Source organism: Muntiacus reevesi, chromosome 2, assembly GCF_963930625.1.
Source record: "Muntiacus reevesi chromosome 2, mMunRee1.1, whole genome shotgun sequence".
Classification (NCBI taxonomy): Eukaryota; Metazoa; Chordata; class Mammalia; order Artiodactyla; family Cervidae; genus Muntiacus; species Muntiacus reevesi.
Window position 1 is genome coordinate 150,579,545 of NC_089250.1, and position 17,260 is coordinate 150,596,804.

A 17,260-nucleotide genomic window follows, 5' to 3' on the forward strand; every position below is an offset into this window, starting at 1 on the left:
ACCCTCTACCTTTTTCTTTTTTTTCCAAGTTTTCCTATCCTAGGATGACATTTAAAGAGGACATCCCAACTACTAGTGACCATCTCAAATACTTCCTTTTCCATGAATGCTTTCCTGCCTAAATCTTTCACAAACATACAAAATTTTTCCTTCTTTTGTACTTCCATAATATTATCACTCTGTATATTTTGAGAAAAGTATTTTCTCCTAACATTTATTATTAGGAGAAAAGGCAAATGGTTGTCTGAGAGCACCTTACAAATAGCTGAATAAAAAGAGAAACGAAGGCAAAGGAAAGATATATCCATCTGAATTCAGAGTACAAAAGAAGAGCAAGAAGAGAGATGAAAGCCTTCCTAAGTGATCAGTACAAAAATAAATAAATAAATAAATAGAGGAAAACAATAGAATGGGAAAGAGTAGAGATCTCTCAAGAAAATTAGAGATAAAAGGGAACATTTCATGAAAAGATGGGCACAATAAATGACAGAAATGGTATGGACCTAACAGAAGCAGAAGATATCAAGAAGAGGTGGCAAGAATACACAGAAGGACTATACATAAAAGATCTTCATGACCCAGATAACCACGATGGTGTGATCACTCACCTAGAGCCAGACATCTTGGAATGCGAAGTCAAATGGGTCTTAGGAAGCATCATTAGGAGCAAAGCTAGTGGAGGTGATGGAATTCCAGTTGAGCTATTTCAAACCCTAAAAGATGATGGATGCTGTTAAAGTGCTGCCCTAGATATGCCAGCAAATTTGGAAAACTGAGCAGCGGACACAGGGCTGGAAAAGGTTAGTTTTCATTCCAATCCCAAAGAAAGGCAATGCCAAAGAAAGCTCAAACTACTGTACAATTGCACTCATCTCACATGCTAACAAAGTAATGCTCAAAATTCTCCAAGCCAGGCTTCAGCAGGACGTGAATCGAGAACATTCAGATATTAAAGCTGGATTTAGAAAAGGCAGAGGAACCAGATATCAAATTGGCAACATCCAGTGGATCATAGAAAAAGCAAGAGAGTTCCAGAAAATCATCTACTTCTGCTTTATTGACTATGCCAAAGCCTTTGACTGTGTGGATCACAACAAACTGTGGAAAATTCTTCACGAGATGGAAATACCACACCACCTGCTCTGCCTCCTGAGAAATCTGTATGCAAGTCAAGAAGCAACAGTTAGAACTAGACATGGAACAACGGACTGTCTCCAAACTGGGAAAGTAGTACATCAAGTCTGTATATTGTTACCCTGCTTATTAACTTATATGCAGAATACATCATGTGAAATGTTGGGCTGGATGAAGCAAAAGCTGGAATCAAGATTGCCGGGAGAAATATCAATAACCTCAGATATGCAGATGACACCATCCTTATGGCAGAAAGGAAAGAGGGACTACAGAACCTCTTGATGAAAGTGAAAGAGGAGAGTGAAAAAGTTGGTTTAAAACTCAACATTCAAAAAACTAAGATCATGGCATCCGGTTCCATCACTTCATGGCAAACAAATGGGGAAACAATGGAAACAGTGACAGACTATATATCTTGGGCTCCAAAATCACTGCAGATGGTGAGTGCAGCCATGAAATTAAAAGATGTTTGCTCCTTGGAAGAAAAGCCATGACCAACCTAGACAGCACATTATAAAGCAGAGACACTACTTTGCCAACAAAGGTCCATCTAGTCAAGGCTGTGGTTTTTCCAGTGGTCATGTATAGGTGTGAGAGTTGGACTATGAAGAAAGCTGAGCACTGAAGAACTGATGCTTTTGAAGTGTGGTGTTGGAGAAGAATCTCAAGAGTTCCTTGGACAGCAAGGAGATCCAATCAGTCAATCCTAAAGAAATCAGTCCTGAAAATTCCTTAGAAGGACTGATGCTGAAGCTGAAACTCCAATATTTTGGCCACCAGATATGAAGAACTGTCTCCTTAGAAAAGACCCTGATGCTGGGAAAGATTGAAGGCTGGAGGAGAAGGGGACAACAGAGGATGAGATGGTTGGATGGCATCACTAACTCGATGGACATGAGTTTGAGCAAGTTCTGGGAGTTGGTGATGGACAGAGAAGCCTGGCATGCTGCAGTCCATGGGTTGCAAAGAGTCAGACACAACTGAAGTGAACTGAAGTAACTGAAGTGAACTGAATATTTATCATAATATTGACCTACTCTTTTAGTTCTGTGTTTGTCTATAAGTTTCTTGAAAGTTGGGGTTGATCTTAAATATCTTTCTTGGTCATACAATGCCAAGCAGAGTGCTATGCCTTGCTCACAGTGGATATAGAGTATATATCTTGTAGAACTGACAGAATTTAAAAGTAGGAATACATAGCTGAGATTCCAAACAGAGTTTAATGAATATGGAAATTACTAAAGTACAATAATATCCAATATGTTCCAGTGTCCAATAAACACTAAATTGTATTAAATGGTGGTTTAAATTTAACATGACAAACTCGAGTAACAAAAGTTCAGGAGGCTTCTAAATACATCCAGTTTGCTCTAGATTCCTTGATACTAGGGGGGATTATAAATTGGGAAAGAATAGAGGCTATACATTCCAAAAGAAGAATTCTATAAGGATCTAAGTCAGTAAAAACAGTTAAGCAGAGAGTCATCTGTAGCACAGGGAGTATAACTCCAAACTGGCACTTGCCAAGAGCATCTGCCAGCGACTGAACAACAACAAGGGCAACTGCAATCTGTGGAGAGTGAGCTCTGCGCTGCTGCAGCTGCTAACCTTCGACACCCACTGCGGGGAATTCAGAGCGGAGAGTGAGGCACTCTGTGCTTCAGGGAAACTGGTGGAGTAGGTCTTTGGATAGATATTTTCAGGAGCTGATTTCATGATCCCAATCATTGCATTTCCTCATATCTAGGAAAGCACAAACTTCCTTCATGGTGACATCAGCTTCTTGTGACTAGCAGAAAACCTTCTGCATAATAAACGCCTGATTGCATTAAAATTTCCCTTCACCAAAATCTTATATGTTGACCTTCCCCCTACTTTGGAGTAGTCTCTTCGAGCTATTTGAAGTGCTATCTCCCAGGCTGCAGTCCTCATTTTGCCCTAAATAAAACTTAACTTGCAATGCTCACGTTGTACATCTTTTTTAGTTGACAGGGAGGATTTTTTTAAAATTGTGAACTGGGGTTGAAGTAACTGGATGTGTATTTAAAATCAAATAAATTTGGATGTATATATCATACCAGAATGTACCCACAAATGATCCAAGGTTTAAATGTAAACAATGAAGCCTAGATATTACTGGTAACAAAACATGAGAAGGTATTTATAATTATTTTTTAAACTCAGTTTCATAAAGGAAAAGTTTGAACTTCTGAATTTTCTGTCATATTTAGAAAAGTCTGCTTAATTATAACAAAAATAATAGTAAGGTTAAATATCAGAAACTGCCATAGACAAAGAAGATGAATGAACAGCAAATTGGAAACAAAATTAAAACTGATATTTCAAACAGCCAATTTTCATGATATGGAATGACCTTTACAAGAAAAATACCAAATATTTTTTAAAATAAAAAAATTAAAATATTTAAATTTTAATTAAATATAACAATTAAAATTTAACAAAATAGGAATTGGAATGGTATTAAACATGTTAAAACATTTCACACACGATAAAATACATGCAACATAAAATTATACTAAAATTGTTTTTCATTTATAAGACTGTCAAACTTAAAAAAAGTCATGTATTGTCAAGGCACAGATTAAATGAATAATCTTTTACATTTGGAGTATACATCTGTACAATTCTATATAGCATGTTATATAATCAAACATGCATCAGAATTAAACTGCACATACTATTTTGTAGAAAATTCACTTTTATGAGTTTAGCCTAAAGATTCCTTCTAAATGATATCAGTGGAAGGATATTTACTGTTTTGCCATTATTAAAAAAAAAAAAGACTGATTAAAAACAAATGACAATCCATAATGAACTGAGTAGACAAATATTACATTTAGAAACAGAATATGCATAATAAGAATGAGTAATCAGTCCATGAACTGATATGGAATGATTTCCAAGATTTACTCTTAAATGAAAAATAAGTGCAAAACAATGTTTATTTGTGCAACATGAGAGAAAAAATAATATGTATCTGGTTTTGGTTTATTTACAAAATGTTTCTGAAAAGATACAAAGAAACTGATAAAAGTAGTTGCCTCTGGGAAGGAAACTGGCTGTTGAGAGGTCAAGAGTAGGAAAGAGAAATTCAAAAATAAACAAACAAAAAATAAATAATGGAAAAAGGATAGTGTGTCCTTTTTTTTATTTTTTAAGGGAATTTTTATTTTATTTTATTTTATTTATTTTATTTTTTTTATTAGTTGGAGGCTAATTACTTCACAACATTTCAGTGGGTTTTGTCATACATTGACATGAATCAGCCATGGAGTTACATGTTTTCCCCATCCCGATCCCCCCTCCCACCTCCCTCTCCACCCGACTCCTCTGGGTCTTCCCAGTGCACCAGGCCCGAGCACTTGTCTCATGCATCCCACCTGGGCTGGTGATCTGTTTCACCATAGATAATATACATGCTGTTCTTTCGAAACATCCCACCCTCACGTTCTCCCCCAGAGTTCAAAAGTCTGTTCTGCACTTCTGTGTCTCTTTTTCTGTTTTGCATATAGGGTTATCATTACCATCTTTCTAAATTCCATATATATGTGTTAGTATGCTGTAATGTTCTTTATCTTTCTGGCTTACTTCACTCTGTATAATGGGCTCCAGTTTCATCCATCTCATTAGAACTGATTCAAATGAATTCTTTTTAACAGCTGTATAGTGTGCCCTTTTAATAGGATGCCAAATAAAAATATATATTTAATGGCCATTAAAAGAACAAGAATGAAACATTGTGAACAACTCAATGCCTACAAACTTGATAACAGATGAAATAAATTTATACCTTGAAAGAATTAAAAAACTCACAAAAGGAAAAATGGATAATCTAAATAAGTCTATATTAAATACTTTTAATCAATAAATAATAATCTCTCATTAAGAGAAAGTAATGGGCACAAATGATTTCACTGGTGAATTATACCAAACATTCAATAAGAAACATTTAAGAAATTCTCTACAGTCTCTTTCAAAAAATACAAGCAGAAAGGAGTATTTCCTAACTTATTCTATGATGCCAGCATTATTGTAATAAGAAAACAGATAAAGACATTACAAGAACGAAAAATTACATACCAGTATCTCTTAAGCATATATGCCAAAATCTGAACAAAATACTGCCAAATTGCATCTAATAGTGTATTAAAAAATAATTATGCATTATGATCAATTGTGCCTTATTCCAGGTATACAAGACTTATTCAAACTTCAAACACAATTTAATCATCACTTCAACTGGTTGAAGAAGAAAAATATAATGATACTATGTGATGCAGAAAACTGTTTGACAAAGTTTATCCATTCATGATAAAAACTCTCAACAAGGTAGCAATAGAGGGAAATTTCCTCCATTTGTAAGTAACATCTATAGAAACATTCAGCTAATATTATACTTAATGATTACAAACTGAAGGCTTGACTGGGGACAAAGTAAGGATGTACTCTTCTTTGCCTGTGATGAACATTGTAGGTGGAAGACCTAACTAATTCAATGAGACAAGAAAAGGAAATAAACAATATGCAAATTGCAATTGAGAAAATTCAGCTGGTCTTGTCTGCAGATGATATGACTGTCTATGTTGAAAATCCCTGAGAATCAAGGAATAATTCCTGCAACTAATGAAAGTTTATAGCAAGGCTACAGGACAGATGATTACTATTAAAAAGTCTATTGCTTTTAAATCAGCAAAAACTAATTGTAACTTGAAATTAAAATACCAATGTCATTTATATTATCATCCAAAATGAAATATTTAGTGTAAATTTAACACACTATTTTTAGGATCAGTATGTATGAAGCCATAAAACTCTGGTAAAGAAATCAAATAAGAGCTAACTAAGTGGAGAGATATCCTATAGTCATTAAATTGTAACACTCAATGTTGTTAAAATTTCAATTATTCTCATCTTGGTCTATGGCTTCAATTCAATCACAATCAACATCCCATCAAGCTCTTTTGTAGATGTCAACAAACTGTTATTAAAATTTGTATGGAAAGGCAGAAAACAAAGCAAACTAACAAAATAACCTAGAAGAAGAATAACAAGGATGGAGGACAAACTACTCAATTTCAAGACTTACTATAAATCTAAAGTGATCATACAGGCTGGTATTGTTGAAACAATAAACACAAACAGAATAGACAGTCTAGAATTGGATATACAAACATCCTCAAATGAAAGACCCCTCCTTCAGCAGAATAAAAAGTGATGATTGAGGGAGACTGAGTTAAGATGGCAAACTGGGTTGATATATCCTTCTCATCCATGAAATTACAAAAATTTATTCAATTATAGAAAACATGCTGGACAGTGAAAATCACAGCTGCCAAAAGACACAAAAAATTAAAGTGATTCTGAAAGTAAGACAACATAAGAAATGAGAACTACAGAAAAATAACTAAAGAAATTATGCAAGAGACTACTCTGAAAATGATTTTTAAAGCAAAACAAATGAGCAAACAAACAAAAAGCACTAAGAATTACCAAGTAATCAGGAAAATACAAATCATGAAATGGAAACATCAAACTCAATAAGCAAAAAATAAATTTCCCTAAAAAGACTTGATAGATTAAATTGAAATGGGACATAGAATAAAAAATATAATACTCTTACAACTAGTTCAAAGTCAGTGACTGTGTACAGTAAGATAAGATACCTTGGGGTTTACATTTGTAATTTTCATAAATAATATGAAATAATACTAGAAATTAATACAAACAAAAACATCAAGATAGGAAACTAGCCAACCCAAGTTAAGGGTGGTGAATATTCAATCGATGGGTCAAAGATCATGCTCAAATTCTAGATGGGCCACAGCTTGACTTTAAATTTGCCCAATAACCAAAGAAAAGAGAAAATATGGTTAGCTTGTGAATTATAGAGTTCACAAGATTTAAAGTTGAACAATGTTTAAGAGATTTAGAAGTAGGTTTCACAAGGAAATTTGCAAGAAAATTTCCCAATGAGTTTTTACAAAGGGGATGTATTCATCACCATTTCTTAAATTAATGTATAAATATATTAATAGAAAAGTTTATTATGTTCCTCAGTGGCAGGAATTATAATAATTTTTGAAAATGCTTTACATTTTTTCTTTAATTTTCAGGAAGACTAACGAATTTTAATTTCAATGGCTGGTTAGAGGGAAATTCCAGTGGTTTTTACAGAAACACAGGATAAAATATTGATTAATGTAGCATTTCACAAGTAAGTAAAACATGGTTCCTCAGTACCTGGAGCTTAATTAGGAGGCAACCAAAGGTTCTGTCTTTATCAAAGAGGATTCTTTTTTATTATTTGTTTTCATCATAAGGAGAGAAACCTGGGGAGGGGTGATGGGTTTGACTGGAAACAGTTTTGAAATTAAGGGTATTCATAAACTATAACCACTGATTATTATGTCCAGTTTGAATTATGGCTATGCATATTTGATTACTGAATTCTACATAATGGTATAGCAATGAGGTGTAATTATATTTTCTTCAAAGTACTATTACAAGATAGAAGAACATTGTTTACCTTTATTATGTGTTCCTTTTGTATTATATTTCTAGCAAATCAAGATTTGATTAATTATTTAGTAAGAGCTGGCAAACCAACCCAGCAATCTTTGCACATAAAGTAATTCTAGTTCCAATAAATGTATTTTTGACAAATGAATTCTGCTCGCATTATTTATATCAACATATGAAATGGGCCTACAACAGCAGAGTGGTGGGCTTCTCTTTTACTTTGTCCTGTCTTTGTAGACAAAGAGGAGAAAAGCAAAAAATAAAACATATTTAAGAAAAGGTTGAAAAAATATTATGTTTGTGTTTAGTTGACAGCATATAGATCAAACAACAGAAGCAATAAAGGCACACAATGCTTACTTTTACCTTCAATCATGAGAATTCTTTATGTCTACTGAAGAAAAAAAAGCACCACTAGTGTTGAGCATATTAAACTGTAAACCAGAAAGCTTATATCATGTTGTAAACTTAGTTCCAAGCAGTTCTAGTCAGTTCAGGTTTAAAGGCCACAACAACACTGGCATGGATTAACTAGGGGCAGTTTGGATGAAAAGTGCTGCAGCTGAAAAGTGGATCGACTTACTTTCTTGACCACCATTTTCAGATTTAGAGCAATCAAATTCTGGAGGTTTACATGCTTTGAAATCCTTCATCAGCTGATAGTTCTCTGTAGTGTGGGAAAAGTGCATGATTGACTGAAAGCATATGTTAAAAAGTTCATTGATATATGATGTAACAACAATTTCAGTCCAGCCCAGGAAGTAACTTATGAGAGTTTGTCACTGTAGCAACCTAAAAATCCACATGGAGGCAAATGCTATATGACAATGCAATAAATTAAAAGAGTAGGCTATATATTCTCATTCACTCAGTCAATTAAGGATACACTGAATACATTATTAATGACAGGTATTCTATCAGACACAGGATGGGAAAAGTTTCTGCCCTTGTGGAATATACAATACATGGAAAAATAGCCTAGGATAATGATCACACAAATCAATGAAAATTGAGCTCACGAAGAAAGGTTAAAATAGAAATATGTACCTCCTGATGAAAGCACATGAGACCACCCGGGTCAGAGTTTTCCCAAAATATCAAAACCAAAGAGAGAGGAATATGTTAAATGTCATTATAGGGTGCAATGAGAGAACTGGAGAAATTAACATGGCAAACAACTCATGATTCTTCAAAAAACAATGACAAAACCAACAACAAAATAAAAGAATCATATATAAAAGCATATCTTAAAAAGATGCCAATCCACTGTAAAGTGTTCTTCTTTTCTGCCTCATGCTTAGAATCCTGATTCAAATAAACTGGGATGAGAGAGAAAAAGGGGGATCAGAGACAAAGAAATAATGACTAGGTATTTTATAATACTATGAAAACATTGAAAATACTATAGATTTTTATATGTGATAAATGACATAAGATAAGGAACTTTCAATATACATATTTCAATGTTTATAGAATTTATGTCAAAATAGTAAAAGTGAGGAAAGGGGGGTATTAGGTATCAGTTCAGTTCAGTTCAGTTCAGTCGTTCAGTCGTGTCCGACTCTTTGTGACCCCATGAACCGCAGCACACCCGGCCTCCCTGTCCATCACCAGCTCCCAGAGTCCACCCAAACCCATGTCCATTGAGCCGGTGATGCCATCCGACCATCTCATCCTCTTCATCGCCTTCTTCTCCTGCCCTCAATCTTTCCCAGCATCAGGGTCTTTTCCAATGAGTCAGCTCGTCACATCATGTGGCCAAAGTTTTGGAGCTTCAGCTTCAACATCAGTCCTTCCAGTGAACACCCAGGACTGAGCTCCTTTAGGATGGACTGGTTGGATCTCCCTGCAGTCCAAGGGACTCTCAAGAGTCTTTTCCAACACTACAGTTCAAAAGCATCAATTCTTCTGCGCTCAGCTTTCTTTATAGTTCAACTCTCACATCCATACATGACTACTGGAAAAACCATGGCCTTGACTAGACGGACCTTTGTTGGCAAGGTAAAGTTTCTGCTTTTTAATATGCTGTCTAGGTTAGTCATTACTTTCCTTCCAAGGAGGAAGCGTCTTTTAATTTCATGGCTGCAATCACCATCTGCAGTGGTTTTGGAACCCAGAAAAATAAAGCCACTGTTTCCCTATCTATTTGCCATGAAGTGATGAGACTGGATGCCACGATCTTAGTTTTCTGAATGTTGAGCTTTAAGCCAACTTTTTCACTCTCCTCTTTTACTTTCATCAGGAGACTCTTTAGTTCTTCTTCACCCTCTGCCATAAGGGTGGTATCATCTGCATATCTGAGGTTATTGATATTACTCCCGGCAACCTTGATTCCAGCTTGTGCTTCCTCCAGCCCAGCATTTCTCATGATGTACTCTGCATAGAAGTTAAATAAGCAGGGTGACAATATACAGCCTTGATGCACTCCTTTTCCCATTTGGAACCAGTCTGTTGTTCCATGTCCAGTTCTAACTGTTGCTTCCTGACCTGCATACAGATTTCTCAAGAGGTAGGTCAGGTGGTCTGGTATTCCCATCTCTTCAAGAATTTCCCACAGTTTGTTGTGATCCAAAACCTCAAAGGCCTTGGCATAGTAGATGAAACAAAATTGGCCATTTTTGAATCTGGATGATGAGTGTATGCTGGCTTATCATATTATTTTCTCTTTTGCTTATGTTGGAAATTTTCTCTATAATAAAGAAACCCTTTCTCAATAGTCTCATAGAGGAGTAAAAGGGAGTATAATAGATATGAGAGAGAAATATCAACCTTAGGATGCAGACTCATGAAAGGCTCTTCCAAGAAGGTGACATTTATTTTATAACTAAAAAATAGGTAGGAGCTATCCTCTTGATATAAAGTAGAGAAAAGTGTTTAATTCAGGGTAACAATATATATGAAAATCTTTGAAGTGGAGAGAAGTTAAGTGGATTATCAACAGCAAAAAACTCACAAAACACTCAAATTGAAGCTGAATAAAACAGGGTAAAGCAAAGAGTGCTGCTAATCAGCCTATTTGCTGAATCACACAGAGATTTAATGCCTTTTTAAAATATTATATACATATTCTAATGAAAAATTTTGAGCTATAAATAAATCGGATCAGGTAAAAACATTACTTATAAGACACTAAAGTACTATACACTGAATATTTGTGTCCCCTTCCAAAATTCACGTATTGAAATCTAATCCCTAGTCTAGTGGTCTTAGGAGGTGGAGACTTTGGGAAATGGTTAGATCATGAAGGCAATGAGATTATAATAAATCTGACCCTAGAAAGGTCCTTCACCCCCTCAGCCTGTGAGAACACAGTGAAAACCAGAAAGTGGGCTTTCATTAGACACCAAAGTTACCAGTGCAACTTGATCTTGGATTTTCCAGCCTCTAGAGCTCTAAGAAATAAATGTCTGATGTTTATAAGTCACTCAGTCTGTAGTACTCTATTATAGCAGCCTGATCAGAGGAGACAAACACTTGTCACAATTGCGGAAAATCAAGAACAGAGGCAAGAAGAGCCATGTGGCTATCGCAAAAGTTGAAGTGAACAATGATGGAAACAAGGACCAGGAGGAAGGTATATACATACAGAGAACTGGATGCAGTGAAGAAATATGGTAAAATGATAAAGGCTTGTGATGCTCCAGGGGCGTATAAGGGAGGGAGAAGTCAAAGAATACTCACAGGCTTCTGGGCAGTGAATGGAAATACTACAAGCTGCATGATGCCACTATTCACCAAAATATGCAAGAGCCCACATAGGGGAAATAAGTATGTGTTTAATTTTGGACTTGAAAAGTTTAAGGTGCTTTGTAATGTAACAGAGGCCATTTTATGAAACAATATTGAGCTCAGAAGATGGATCTTATCTGGCAAAATAAATGTAAATGGCTTGTAAAGATGCGATCAATAAGGGAAAATGTATAAGCAAAAGAGCATCAATACTTAAGTCCCAAGAAGCTCCAAACTTTAGTATCCTAGCAGATGCCCTTTGCTTCCATGTAGATGCAGAAATTTGAATAAGCCACCTAATATACCCACTACAACAAACAGAAAAATCTGTATAGACCAAACAAATCATATTTCAAAGAAACCAGAGCACCATGTGAGCCATAGGCACAAATGAATTGAAATCTCAGAGGCAAGGGGGTCCATCCAAAGTGGGTTGGCTATCACTGGTCATGTTCAAGACTGAGGGCTTCGTAGAGTTGGTCATAGCATGCATGCATGCTAACTTTCTGCAGCCGTGTCTGACTCTTTGTGACCCCATGGACTATAGCCCACCAGGCTCCTCTGTCCATGGGATTCTCCAGGCAAGAATACTGGAATGGGTTGCCATGCCCTTTTCCAGGGGATCTTTGCAACCCAGGGATCTGACCTGCATCTCCTAAATTGGCAGGGGGGTTCTTTACCACTAGCACCACCTTGGAAGTTCGTCATGGACTTAGTATTAATTTTGGTTCACAAAGATTTAATAAAATAGTTGAAAAGATCAGCAAACTCTTGGCAGAGAAATAAAACCCTTGGAAACAGATTGAAAACTTACAAAGCCTTGAAAAGGCAGCCAGGGTATGATTAGGAGGTTTAAGGACTAGTAAGCATCTTCCAAAAGGCAGAAGAAGAAAAAAAAAAAAAAACCTTCTATAATCTTTTAGTGCTTCATAGGCAAAATCTTGCCAGAGAGAGAGACCTACTTCAACAACATATTTTGGATCTCCCTCAGATTTGCTTACTGAAGTTTCAAAGAAAGAGGCTACAGAGCAAAGTTCAAAATGTCTGAGGGTGGAGCTGAATATCCTTTATTCTTTTTGGAGATGAGGAAATAGAGATGCTCCAGGATTGAAATAACAAGTCAGGGAATTCCCTGTATGAGAAAGAGGGACAAACTAGAAGTGGCCTGACCCTTACTAAAACAGTAAACATAATTCCTCCAGTCTTAAAAGTCTAAGATCAAGATGTTATCAGGGCTGATTCCTTCTGATGCCTCTTTCCCTGTTTTAAAGATGATTGCCTTCTTGCTGTGTCCTTATCTGATATTTCCACTATGACTACATGTATCTGTACCCATATTTATCTTCTAATAAAAGAACATCAGTCATATTGGATTAGGACCCACCCATAGGACCATATTTTACCTTATTGTCACATTCAAAGTACAGGAAGTTAGTACTTCAAAATATGGATTTTGAAGGGTTAAAATTAAGCCCAGAACTATATGTAATTTATACATCAATAAGTAACAAAAACATGTAAATCAAAGATGAAAATTTAAAGGTGAGTAGGAAAAAAAAATTCAGAAATTGAGACCAAAATTAAAGAAGTTCGAAATAGGAAAACCAAGTTTGTGAATTAGCAGATCCAAATAAAACATGATTTTAAAAGGACTATGTTCTCAAATGAATCAAATGTTCTTGAGATATTAAAGTGAGGATCCAGAAATGTATCTTGTCTTTACAAAAGGGAAAGCCACTGTTGACCTTTGTGAGGGCAGTTCTACTGGAGTAGAAGGGTTATATATATATATACATTCAAGTAGGTTGAGTAGGGAATGGGTGGTGAAAAAGAAGAAAAAGAGTGAGGACACTTCATTTGAGAGATTCATCTGAGAATAAGAAATGCAATAGAAGTAGCTGGAGGGAAGTATGGGCTTGAAAATAGTTACTATGGTTTCAGTTTTGACTGAAGTTTACTTTTAATAAAAGATGGAAAAGATTTTGCATGTCCTATTGCTGGTGAAATGTGGGGAATAGTGAGGCAGTAGTGGAAGATACATAGAGGAGATCCATAAGAGCTGAAAGCGAGTTGGGATCCAGAGCCTCAGTTGAGTAGTTTGTGTTTGAAGAGATGGTCAGCTCCTGCACTGTCTTATCTAAGTATATAATAAATTATTACTTTTACCATTTTTCCAACAATAAAAATATTTTTACAATTCTTACAACATATCTTAAAACTCACAATCATTATCCTTATAGTTTTAGACAACCTGTATTTATTTAGATTTACTTACATTTCCCTCCCACTCCCACTTTATATTTAATTTGTTTCCTTTTTAATCTGGGGTTATTTGCCTTCTAGCTAAATGACTTCCTTTTGTATTTCTGTTATTGTGAGTTATTCTGACACAGGCTTCTACATCGTAGCCAGAAGCAAAAGTCTTAGCCATTGGTCCTTCATTATTCTTGTTCAGTTGCTAAGTCGTGTCCAACTCTTTGCGATCCCATGGACTGTGGCATTCCAGGCTTCCATGTCCTTCACTATTTCCCAGAGTCGGTCCCTCATCTTGAGTTCAATAAATATTTATTGGGTACAGCTCTTTCTCTCACTGAGAAAGATGACGGGGAAATGAGAAAGAACTGCTAATAGCAGAGAAAGGATAAGGACCTGCAACCAACTGTTTGTATTCGAAGTTGGAATGTGTACTGAAGAGAGGCAAAAGTACATTTGGGCAAAGATTAAACAGAGGGAGGAGTAATAATAAAAGGTGATAAAGGACAGTGAAGATGAGTGTTGATTCTTGTATCTGCAGATTTAAGCCCAAATTTCAAGTCAACCCTCATAAACTTGGTGACAATAAGGGTAAACAAAACTTGTATAAATTTCCAGTTCCAGTCTTAAAATAAGAAAAGCAATGCTTTATTTTATGGAATGGATATAAAGATTAAGATAATAATATATTCAAAATTAGGATATATAATAATATATTGAACACATGGTGCAAAGCCTGTTATCTAATAAAAGTTTTATAAATTCTGCAATTATTAAAAATTCAAGAAGGGTTTCGTGGATATTGTATGATGTATCATTGTAACACTGTATTATGAAAAATAAGTAGATCTTCAATAGGATATTATTAATAGACTCAGTAATCTGCCTGGTAAAAGATCAGCAAGAACAATGGATGGAGGTATGAATGAGACTACCATGTTCATGGCACAGCAAAAACAAAAACTGCTGGCTCTGGTGCCCTAAGGTATCTAGTACAGCACAATTTTGGAGGAAGGTGTTTTGTAGCATCATCACAGAAGGCTTTGGGTGCCATGAGAAAGTAGTAGTTCATAAAATAAATTGGAGATGTGTCCTGAGTGGATTAAACATCATTATGGATAATGTGCAGCAGTTATTAGTTGACTTACCAAACAAGTTCAGACTTTTTTATATATATATATAAAATACATGGTATAGAAAGAAGGATCATTTGGGTCTTCTAGTTCTACAATTGTCTGCCCACCATCTCCCACTTCCCACTTCACTGCTAGCTACCTTGGTAGACTGATCAGCGAAAAAATTTTTCACCAGGAATTATTTTTCCCTTAGAAGATTTTAGATCTTCTTTTTTTTTTAACCCTAGTTCCCAGTTTTTCTTTTGCAACATGGTTAAAGTGTCTGCCTGCAATGCAGGAGACCTGGGTTCAATCCCTGGGTAGGGAAGATCCCCTGGAGAAGGAAATGGCAACCCACTACAGTATTCTTGCCTGGAGAATCCCATGGATGGAGGAGCCTGGTAGGCTAGAGTCCACGAGGTTGCAAAGAGTCAGACACGACTGAGTGACTTCACTTTCTTTCTTACTGCACAAACCGTAGAAGAGACATTCTTTCTTCCTTTCCTTCATGTCCTCCATCTTTTTTTAAAAAGTCTGCATCCAACTAATAAAATAAAATTTAAAAAAAAAAAAAAAAAAAGACGTCAATGCAGCCAAATAAATAAATAAATACAGGGAAAAAAAAAGTCTGCATCCTTGTTTGTACATAATACATATAGATATAGATCTATCTTTTTACATACATATAGATATAGATCTATATCGATCTATCTATCTATATACCTGCCACAGCTATTAGAAACACAACTTTGCAAATCAAAGATTCACCAAGGAGATTATGCTTTCTGCTTTGCTAAACCAATAGAGAGTATATACCATGAAATGATAAATTTATCACATCTGGTGCTAAGCGAAATTCTCTGGAATCAGAATATGACAATCCAGACACACAGCTTTGGGTGTGGAGTAGAGGTAAAGCCTTGTGCATGTGTGCATTAGTCATTCAATCATGTTTGACTCTTGCAACCCCACGGAATGTAGCCCACCAGACTCCTCTGTCCACGGAATTCTCCAGACAAGAATACTGGAGTGGGTTCCTATTTCCTTCTCCAGGGGATCTTCCTGATATAGGGATTGAACCTGGGTCTCCTGTATTGCAGGCAGATTCTTTACTGTCCAATCCACTAAGAAAGCCCTAGAGGTTTAAAGCCTTAATACATGGTAACAACTCAACTTTTGTAATTTCTGTGCTCCCTCCCTCTACCACTGATCACCTTTCAGAATTATGACATATCTCATTCAAGTATACTTGAAAACCAGTTCTGAGAGGGATTTTAGGCAGATTAGACTTGGTTATATGATACTGGATCACTCAGTTTCTGATGGAATGAGTTTATCCTCCTCATGTCAGGCAATGATTTGAAGGAATCCACAGAAAACCACTCATTTCTTCAAGTTCTAATTTAGGTTGATTTCCTACTATTTTGTAAATGCACTAGACTAAGTTTTCTCAGGAAGTATACTCACAGAAGGTAGCAGTGGATATGGGTGTAAAAATCAACAATAACCCTGCTCTACTAGGAGCACTTAAGCAGACACTTCCTGAGGCTGACACATTTCAAAGTACCATGAAAAAGATGGTCAATAAATATATTTAACATACAGAGGGCCATAGGGAGGAAGAAGTTGGCTTGTTTACTATTGTCAAAGGCCAGAGTACAAAAGGTATTTATTGGTAGATATCATCACCTTTGACTATGTAGATCACAACAAACTGTGGAAAGTTCCTCAAGAGATGGGAATACCACACCACGTTACCTGTCTCCTGAGAAATCTGTATGCAGGTCAAGAAGCAACAGTTAGAACCAGACATGGAACAACAGACTGGTTCCAAATAGGGAAAGGAGTATGTCAAGGCTGTATATTGTCAACCTGCTTATTTAACTTATATGCAGAGTAAGTATATCATGCAATATGCCGGGCTGGATGAAGCACTGAAATCAAGTTTGCCAGGAGAAGTATCAATAACCTCAGATACACAGGTGACATCCCCCTTTACAGCAGAAAGTGAAGAGGAACTGAGGAGCCTCTTGATGAAAGTGAAAGAGCAGAGTGAAAAAGCTGGCTTAAAACTCAACATTCGAAAAACTAAGATCATGGCATCTGGTCCCATCACTTCATGGTAAATAGATGGGGAAACAATGGAAACAGTGACAGACTTCATTTTCGTGGGTTCCAAAATCACTATAGATGGTGACTGCAACCATGAAATTAAAAGACGCTTACTCCTTGGAAGAAAAGCTATGACCAATCTAGACAGGATATTAAAAAGACATTACTTTGCTGACAAAGGTCAGTCTAGTCAAAGCTATGTTTTTTCCAGTAGTCATGTATGGATGTGAGAGTTGGACTATGAAGAAAGCTGAGTACCGAAGAACTGATGCTTTTGAACTGTGGTGTTGGAGAAGACTCTTGAGATTCCCTTGGACTGCAAGGAGATCCAACCAGTCCATCCTTAAAGGAATCAGTCCTGAACATACATTGGAAGG